The sequence below is a fragment of the Diadema antillarum genome, unplaced genomic scaffold (genome assembly GCF_040938485.1).
Source record: "Diadema antillarum isolate AM-2024a unplaced genomic scaffold, OU_Dant_1.0 scf00000150, whole genome shotgun sequence".
Classification (NCBI taxonomy): Eukaryota; Metazoa; Echinodermata; class Echinoidea; order Diadematoida; family Diadematidae; genus Diadema; species Diadema antillarum.
In genome coordinates this window covers 1,488,671-1,498,489 of record NW_027271039.1, presented here as the reverse complement: position 1 = coordinate 1,498,489, position 9,819 = coordinate 1,488,671, and positions in this window count along the sequence as shown.

The window sequence follows — 9,819 nt, the reverse complement described above, 5'->3', positions numbered from 1 at the left end:
CCATATGAATCAAAGAACGACCCAAGTCCACCACACAAAATGGCCTCTCCACAATTAATGCAAATGTTAGTTGTCATAATAATATATGTTCTAATTTGTATATACAATGTTGCCTTCCCAACACAGTTAAATAGAATATTATTGGACAAATAAAAAAGATATTAAGTTTTTTTTAGTTTACTCGAAATGATCTTCCATGGACTTGGGTCGTTCTTATATTCATATACTCAATTGCAAAATCCATCTTATTCTAAATACATATCTGAAGCACGTTCAAAATAATAGCTGATTCGAATCGCTGTTTTTAGACCACCACCTTAATTTGCCTTCTTACAATGTGAAAAGATTCTCCAAAACTATTGACCCTAACTAATTTATGTAATAGAAATAAGTAAAGTTATATAAACATTGCTGAGGTTTTCCTCACGATTCAGATACCGAATTATATGCCACAACAAACAAGTCCAGCACCCATCCCTAGGGTCAAAATGGAAATGTTTATCTCAATGTAAACTTTACATGTAATTTTGCCTCTACGCAAGCAATAGCCAATAACCATACTGTGCATGTTTAACACCTAAATATATCAAATTCACCATAATTCAAAGATTGCCTAAGTAAAGGGAAGGGAAGTTTAACCAAAACGTAGAACCTCCAATGCTGTGTTCATGTGACGATTGCATTTTCCTGAAAATCAACCGAAAATTCATAAATTATGCAAAAGTCATGCTGTCAAAGAATGATCTGTATTTTCTTTTTTCATCAGTGGAAACCATGGCACTAAGACATGTTGGTTGAACGTAATTACTCTTTGATTTGAAATAATTGATATTGATTTAGACTGTTCAGCATGGTTGCTACACAAGTTAAAATGAACTCCGAACAATCTTGTCTTCTTCCAAATTTTCTTTTCTGCAGGCACCGTCATTATTTATGCTGTCCACATGACGGTGTTTTTCGTGATTTCACAGTTTCCTTCTTTTTTGAATCGTTTCATTTTGTTTTGTGTGTTTGTGCACGCAAGTTTGTCCAAGTGCACTTGCGTACTTGCAGTGTGTGTGTGTGTGTGTGTGTGTGTGTGCGCGAGTTTTCTGGAGACCACAACCACCTACTTCTTTGTAGATTCCATTGCCCACGATCTCAATCATGGAATATAAATTTCAGGAACTTTTGACTGATTTGTATTTCATCTGTGTTATGTAATATTATTCTATATAAAGTCTTTATGATTATACTCGATTTACAAAGTAGGTGATACTTTTCATTAATATTTAAGAATATACTACACGTGTATGTTGCAAATACAACACTGTATAATTTCTGCGGAAACTTCATATCTAAAATGAAATAAAAGGCAAGGAAAGACTTCCTATCAGTATGATGTGGCAAGCATCAATTTTAGTTGCCCTCGAGATATGAATATCGTTTATTAGAATTCGAACTTTCCCTAGGGATTAATTTCATGAGAACGACTACTCGGTCATTACCTCAATTATGCATTGCTTCAAAGGAAGAAAGTTCAATCTGTAATGTTGCTCCAATTTGCAAAAATGAATGTTGTTTCCCGGAGTAACTATTTTATCTTCAAAAATCACATTATGAATATACTACTAAGTGTATTAATATAGATCGAACTATCAACTCTTTCCTCTCAGTCATGGTGTGTTAAGGGAAGACGTAGTTCTTAGCATGCTTAACCTACGAATTTTGTTCTAAAGTGTGTATAAGAAAATGTGCAAATAACGGTACAATAATTAGATTTCAGTTTGATGACGACGGAAATGCGAAATATTACCAACGAATTAAATGAATAAAACAACGATTATATAATCTGAGATCATGCCCAAAGAATGATGGTTTCCTACGTATTAATTTATCTATTTTTTGGTAATCGATAATCGGTTATTGACAAATCAAAGCAGCATCCACCGGTCTTCTGCGCTGAAGTGAATCGCAGGAACCTTGCCAAAAAATGCGATTGCTAGCGCAAGATTGATCATCACGTGCCGTTCTACGTACCCACTACTAAGTGTGGAGGATACATCATCTTTGATCGCAAAGTATTCCAAAACAGCTCATTTTCATAGTAAATCGCGTCAGCCAACCAAATTTCTTGGTAGTTTGTCTCGATATATTGCAAGTAGTGGAAGATAAGTTTTGAGCCATTTTGATAACTGGTTTTGGTGCTAAAATTTGGCACAGTGGTCAATGTGTACTACAAAAATATCAATTGTGCAAGACATTTATTTAATCTGTATCGATAAATGTGTTGCCTTGGCACAAACATTTCTATAATAAATGATAAACCCGATAAAGTCGGGTGCTGTTCGTTATTCCGAAGGTGCGATATTCCGAAGGTTCGTTAATCCGAAACACGCAAATTCCCGATACCTAGAGGTTCGTTAATCCGAAGATGAAAAAGGGTTCGTTAATCCGAACATTTGTGGCGTTATTCCGAAGGTTCGTTATTACGAAGATTTGTTCATCCGAAAATGAAATACGGAAAAACGAACCTTCGGAATAAGGAATCTTCGGACTGAAGAGCCTTCGGAATAACGAACCTTCGGAATAACGAGCTGTAACCGATAAAGTCTTGCCCTTTGAACGCCCCTCTCGGTTTCTGAGCTTTTGAGTTTGAATTTAGGACATATTATGACCTTATATGTATATATACAAGCCAGACAACTTTTTGTGAGTGTAGAAAAAGTGTTGCCATGGTGTTATCATGGCAAAAATAATTCAATCCAAATCATGCAAAAATTTATAGCCAAACAACTTTGAAACTACTCATTCATGTTTCAAGCGATCCAAACAAGATTTGTACAAGTGCAATAAAATACTCTATGTTTATAGAGTCGAACAACCTTCTGCATCTTTCTTCAGAATTTAGTTGGCTCGTTCTGAAAAGAGCCCGTGGGTATTTGCTACTCTTATAAAGGGTATAGGTCTCCTGCAACTTGCAGGTAGAAGTGGAAGAAAAACTGAACCTCCCCTGAACCCCTGTGAACATCGGTAACACATGAATTCTGCGAGGTAGTCGGCTACCATGTCCCTCTTTGTGGGTAGTCGCCATGCCTTCAATTTATCCTTAGCACTGGACCACATGACCTCTACCCTTTTCGTTGTCACGCCAGTGTGTGGACGCATAAAGGGGATGGCGTGGTTAACCGTGCCCTGATGGTAGCCCACATGTGGAAGGAGGTTAAACTATATTGCCTACATGTCGGTCCTCACGGTTGAAGCTGGTGCAAGACGGTGTGGCTACATCCCGTCTCAACACCCTCATCAAGATATCCTCTTCTCTTATTTCCTCTCAAAGTCGACAAAACAGTTGACTCGTCGATCACAGTGACGACGCTAGGGCCACGTAATACGTTCTAGGTTGCTTAGGAAGTATTTTACCGCGATGTCCCTTGTTAACTGTCTTTAGTCCTTGATAGTGCGCATGGATCGAGACTCCTAGCTACCTCGTCAGATGACCCTCGACGACCAGACGCTTGATGGCCAGTTGTAAGAGGCCAAGGATCTGCCATAATTCCACTAAAACAAATCAAATAAAAAGCATCCCTTTTGGACATTTCCAAATCACCTTGACAATGGCGACGTTCCTGGCCTGTTGTCTGCACTCGCTCGCAATGAAACCTTGCGACGATCTCTGTAAAGGTGCAATCACACATCGCCGGTTTAGACGGCGGTTCATGGCGGTTCAGCAAATCGCCGTGCTCCGCCAAAGACCGTGTTTACACCGTATACAAACCGTGGTCATCCGTCACTCATCCGCCATGAACCGCGAGAACCGCGGGGAACCGCGGGGAACCGCCAGAAAAATTAAACATGTTTAATTTTTCGTGGCGGTCTTGGCGGTTTGAAATGGACCGTGTTCACATCGCCGTTCATCGTGTAAAGAACGGCATCCTCCGTGTTTGCGCCTCAAGATCCGTGATAATACCGTGTTAACACCGCCATAATTTTCAAACGAAAAGAAACAATGAACTTAAAAGAGAATAATGGCTCCGGCGACACTTTGCGGCGGAGCAATGAAAATGGAGAAAAAAGCAAAGATGAACCCATAATTCAAGATCGGATAAATATATTGAATGTTATAGTTTCCTTACTTCTGTAACACATATACAGTAACAAATAAAGTTTAATGTTCAAAAAGTTGTTACGTATGTTGAATTACCTTATTTACATTAAAACCATCATTTTCATTAAAAGGTAACTTCATAATTTTACTTAAGCTTAAGAGCTTTTAAGATGGCCAGCCACGTGAACCTGATAAGTTATACACAGAAGACTTATGTAAATATGTTATGTTGATACAGATAAAGATATTATGTTGAAACTTAAGAGAGTAGAGGGAAATGCAATGTTAAAAATTAAAAAAGACACCATTATTATGTTACGTGAACCTGTAAGTAAAGAGGAAACTATGCACACATACTGTATATGCTTGTTTGATAATGTATAATATACATAAATGTCTTTTTATTGACTGTTGTTAAAGGTATAATTATTATTATTATATTATCATCATTGCCGCTCTAATAAAGCGCATATACCTTTGGCAAGGTCTCTATGCGCTTTAGAGGGGGAACAAAAGATAAACAGGAAAAGGTAATTTCAGAAACAGCAACATGCTCCTTTAATCATCATCTACAAACACTATGTTACTATTTCAACAGATAGGTTTTTAAAAACATTTTGGACTTATTGATGGAACTTGCATGTTTTATCTCTTGGACTGCTGTTCCACAGTCCTGGAGCGGCGTAAACTCCGTTTGCCATAGTAGTTTGTTGTAATGGATCGAGGGTATCACATACAGATTCCCCTTACGATTTAGGAACTCTCATAGGCTCATATTTCACAAGGAGCACTGAAAGGTAAGAAGGAGCAATTTTGTGAAAACATAGATAAACAAGCAACAAGATCTTAAATTCAATACGCGAAATAACTATGTGAACACTAAATGAAAAAGAGAGATGTTGAAACAAGCAAGTACTTGTACGTCACTTGATGAATAAACCTGCAAATGAACAGGAAACTTCGGAAACTATGTTGGATTCTGCTTTGATATGTATGTCTTTTTAATGACAGTTAATACAGATATTTTAAAAATCAAAAGAGAAAGAGAGAAAGCACGTTGAAACTTGAAGATAATTGCTTTTAGCATCACTAATATCAATCTGTAAAACATAGGGGGCTACAACGATTCATAATTTCTTTAAAATTGCGTTTACCTAACAAAGCAAAACGCTCCTTGTTGAAACCCATTGAGGAAAAGTGAAAGGGCTCTGATTGCATCCAAATACACGGGCTTGGTATGGACTCCTCCACCTTCTGGGGAGATCCGTGTTACTACCGCGTCAATCCGCGTTTGCTCCGTGTTCAGAACGTGTTGAGAACGTAGTCAAAGTGCTTTCCGCCATCATTGGGACACGGTTCACGGCGGTTTGAGAACCGCCATGAACCGCCATCTAAACCGGCGATGTGTGATCGCACCTTAAGCGAAATCAGGTCAAACACAGCTTGATCTGATACGGCACGCGGAATATCTTCTTGTGCAGCTGCTTTACTTGACACGCTTGAGCTGAACAGATGGCAGAGCCTGATTCCGAATCTCTGCTTTGTATAATAGAAGCTAAAAGATATTTCATCTGAGAAAATGACAGTATACTTGCCTTTGTAATGATAAACAACAAAACAAACTAAATGCAATCAATAATTAAAGGGGATGGCTAGTAACCGATCAGTGGGAATCAGTGGGAATGCTGAGGGATGATTGTTCCAATCCTTGTGGGATTCATTTAAGAGTACATTATATATCTACTGTTTTGTAAAAATTATTTGCTTCAGAACGGTGTCATATTCAAGTAATGTGCAGATTAATGCCCCGTCACTGACCAGGGACGCTTACCTGGAAACATTAAACTGCACATTACTTGAATATGAGACCATTCTGAAGCAAATAATTTTCACACAAGAATAGATATATAATGTACTCTTAAATGAATCCCACAAGGATTGGAACAATCATCCCTCAGCATTCCCACTGATTCCCACTGATCAGTTACTAGCCATCCCCTTTAATTGCAACATTCCCAGACTGTCAATTGCTTTGATCCAGAGCCATCTGTCACCCGAACATCAATTATCCGGAATTAGTATCTTCCTAAGCGAATGTCGAATTTCTTCATCTGTCATACGACTCTTTGCTTTTTCTTTGATCTTCTTCTCATCCTTTTTTTTTTTTCTAATATCTCACCACACATACGCTCACATGAAGTGACTGAAAGGCAAATGTCGCATATACACGCTTACTGTATATGGAACGTTGATTAGTTTCGGAAGACAGACATAGAGAATTCAGTACCATGCATTCTTGTTTAGTTGATCGCTATAACGGTTCTTGTCATTTTTGTTCTGTTAATATTTCTTTTTTTCTTTTAGTATGAATTGCAAGCTAGGTTTGTCATCTGTCTTTAACCACTGAAGTCTTTGTGTGAAAATTTCGTTCAATATGGTTTAACGAACAAACAATTCATATTAATAGTTTCCTTTGCTGAGACACTGATAACCCCTATCTATAAACAACACGGTACTTATTAGTAACTGCTCACTTTTTATTGGAATGTTATCCACATTCCAATATTAAAGTTTAAATTCAACGTATAATATACATTATCATTTCTCATATACTTCCCTGTAATAAAAAGAATTGGCAACGAAAAACGTAACCAAAAATAGCAAACACACAAGGATACGAGAAGATGGAGGTCATGCCAAGGAGGTACAATGTACTCTGTATTCGGCAAGATGAAGCTACATTTATCTAAAACGAAACGTTATAATAATATTAACATATCGTATGAAAGGAAAGGGATGAAAGGGGCTTAGTGAAAAAAGGGCATTCCAGACATCAGCAATCGCAAATTATAAGAATACCTAGGACCAGAACCTGCGCTACCAGGAGAATTGTTTGTTCATTTAGTTGTTTTTTTGATTTACTTTCTTTATCATAATGTTATACATGAGACACAATTCTTTTTAGTAGTGAGGGAGAAAGAAAAAAAAAATCAATGAGCATTTTTTAGAGTTGAGATCGGGATGAATATCGACATCAGAAACATAGTTATTATGTTTCTTTTTTATTTTTTCCTATGATCTCCAGTTATAGCGTGTGGAGTGCATGAAGTATCGTGCTTAAATATTATATAAAACATGTCTTCAAAAGCGAAACGAAAGAATATTACAGTAGTTTATTCAAGACTATTAAATATAACACTGGCCAGACATGAAGAGTAATAAGTGATCTCGTTTCTAATGACAATAAGGGCACCAAGGTGTCGAAAGCAAAAGAAGGATTGCAAGCTTCTTTTGCAGCAGGGGTCGGACTATTTTTCCATGACATTTAGTGGGAAATATGGTTTACGTTTGGCGAGTAATATACATCAAGCTAATAGTGGTAGTAGCTGTAGGGATTGTTTCTCCGATCATGCTCTGAATATCAAACCAACTGCAGCGCATGAAGTCCGAAAATTACTTGTATCTGAATGTAGAGAAACAACGTTGTTATAACATTATCTCTGATAGGTTGATGAGAGATGAAGCAGATTTTATTGCAATGGATAATTATCCAGTATTTTCGATCTGGAAGAGTCGACGAGGAAAGTCCCAAATCCATAGAACATAGAAAAAGCATCTAACATTTGGATTCCCCCCCCCCCCCCCTAAGCGGTGAGCCCAACACCTTTGCTCCAAACACCGACTTTGCCAGCAATCATGTACTAACTTAGCTCTGCCTTTACATAATCCGTTATTTTATAAATCCCAGGTTTTCCTTTAATCTGTACCCAACTATCCCAACAGTAATACGCCTGCACTAGATTGAGTCGCTTTCTGTTTCCTTTCAAATAACTCATCTCCCACAAGGAATAATTCTATTCCAAAAAATAACAGGAAGCTTATTCTCCCTTACTCGAGTTTTGAGTAGCATCAGGTATTTTGCTCAATAGACGTAAATTGGCAGTGGCAGTTCAATTAACTGTGTTCACATGTACTTAAAGGAATACTTGGCTCCAAATGAAAGAGCTCAAGGTCCAGACGTGAGCACCTTCCTGCCGGTGACTGTCCCTCAGCTAAAGTGACAGTGCTCAGTAGATCCCGTCATACTCCCGACTCTTCCAAGTAAATGTCGTAGATGTTAAGATACATATTGCTTTAATTTTGTCCTTGGATACTAGGTTGCAGAAAAGAAGCCTCAACAATAACCATACAAAATGGGTCACTAATATGGTAACCTCGTCCACCGAAATTACAGGCACTCCCAGTTCCTGTCAACATGTAATGTAATCTACATGATAAAGTAACAAAATCAATGGTGTTTTCTTTCTATAGTTAAGAACAATGTTTGAGGTTTCAATGCAGGAAATATATCTATCTTAGCTGTGATAAACCACTTGCGATAGCAGTGTATTAGGCCTATTTGCTGTGGAACCATGTTGTGTTAACTCGGACAATACCTTGGTAGCAGAGAGGTTAGCGGACCAAATCTCAAATCCATTCCTGAGGTACAGTTTGTGATAGATGTGCGAGATATTGATTATGACATTGAAATCAAAGTCAAATGTTATAGCCATATTTTTTGTTTTTGAGCGGAGGGGGGGGGGGGGGGGATTTGTGGTGATTTACCCTAAAAGGATTGCATTGATATTATTTTTTAAAGCATTTTCTTCTTCTTTTTTTTCGTTATCGACGCCCTGAGGTAATTCCTGAGTGCAGAGAAAGTTTATCTTACCTGCTTTGTACACGAAAATCTACAAAAGACCTGAGAGAAACCGTCGGCAATAACTTTGCTGGTGATCTGGTGACAAATAGAACGTCTAGGGTCGGCGCCTTTAGAGTTGAGATTATGCACGATCGTTCGATACACACTTATGAAACTAACAGCAGTCCATATTGTGACTTATTCTTATTCTATCCGTCCCTGCTGCACGTAACGCACGTACTTTCCCCGAAAGCCGTCGTAGCATCAACCTCGACAGTGATGCACTTAAACACCTGGGAACAAGACAAATCAGCCAATTAGAAGAAGGTAGCAATAATTGTAGGCGGAGTATATTTTCCCGTCGCATGCCGGGTATATAATTTCTAATAAAAGGAAAAAAAAATATTCACGGCGTTTTATTAGGTACACCACATAGAGACTTATACTTGAGTGAATTGCTTGCCGAAAGTAATGTCAGCAGTCGACTACGTAATCATTTGTTGTAGGTTTTGAAACAGCAAGTACGATTCGATGTGTTGGTGGTGTTTTCTTCTTTCTGTTACTCATTATCAGATGTATTTTATTCATCTACGTTGTTTGCAAATTACAAATATGCTTTGCTTATAAATTTTCTCTCTTTATTTGGTAGCAATGAACATAAATTTTAACTTTGAACTTTGTGAATTGCTACAGATTTAGTGAGTGCCACTCACTCCACTGACACCACACACAGCAGCTACACCTCCCACCGCCTTAAACAAGCCCTTCAAAAAGACATGTACCTACATCGAAAGCTTGGGAGAATTAAAGGCAAAGTGAACATACTGCAACATACTGCACAAGAATTTGCTTCCAAAAGGCGCTGAATTTCAATGGATCTAGCGCCTTTTGAAGGCAATCTCTTCAATATATTATAGTACAATATAGTAGGATGGAAAGCGTTGCTTTATTAGTGACTTAGCTGGGCAGTCTGTTTCGGCCGAAGCCGCGTCAGCAACTAAATCATCTTTGTAACAGTTTTCTGTTAAAGTACAGACACACAAATATGGTG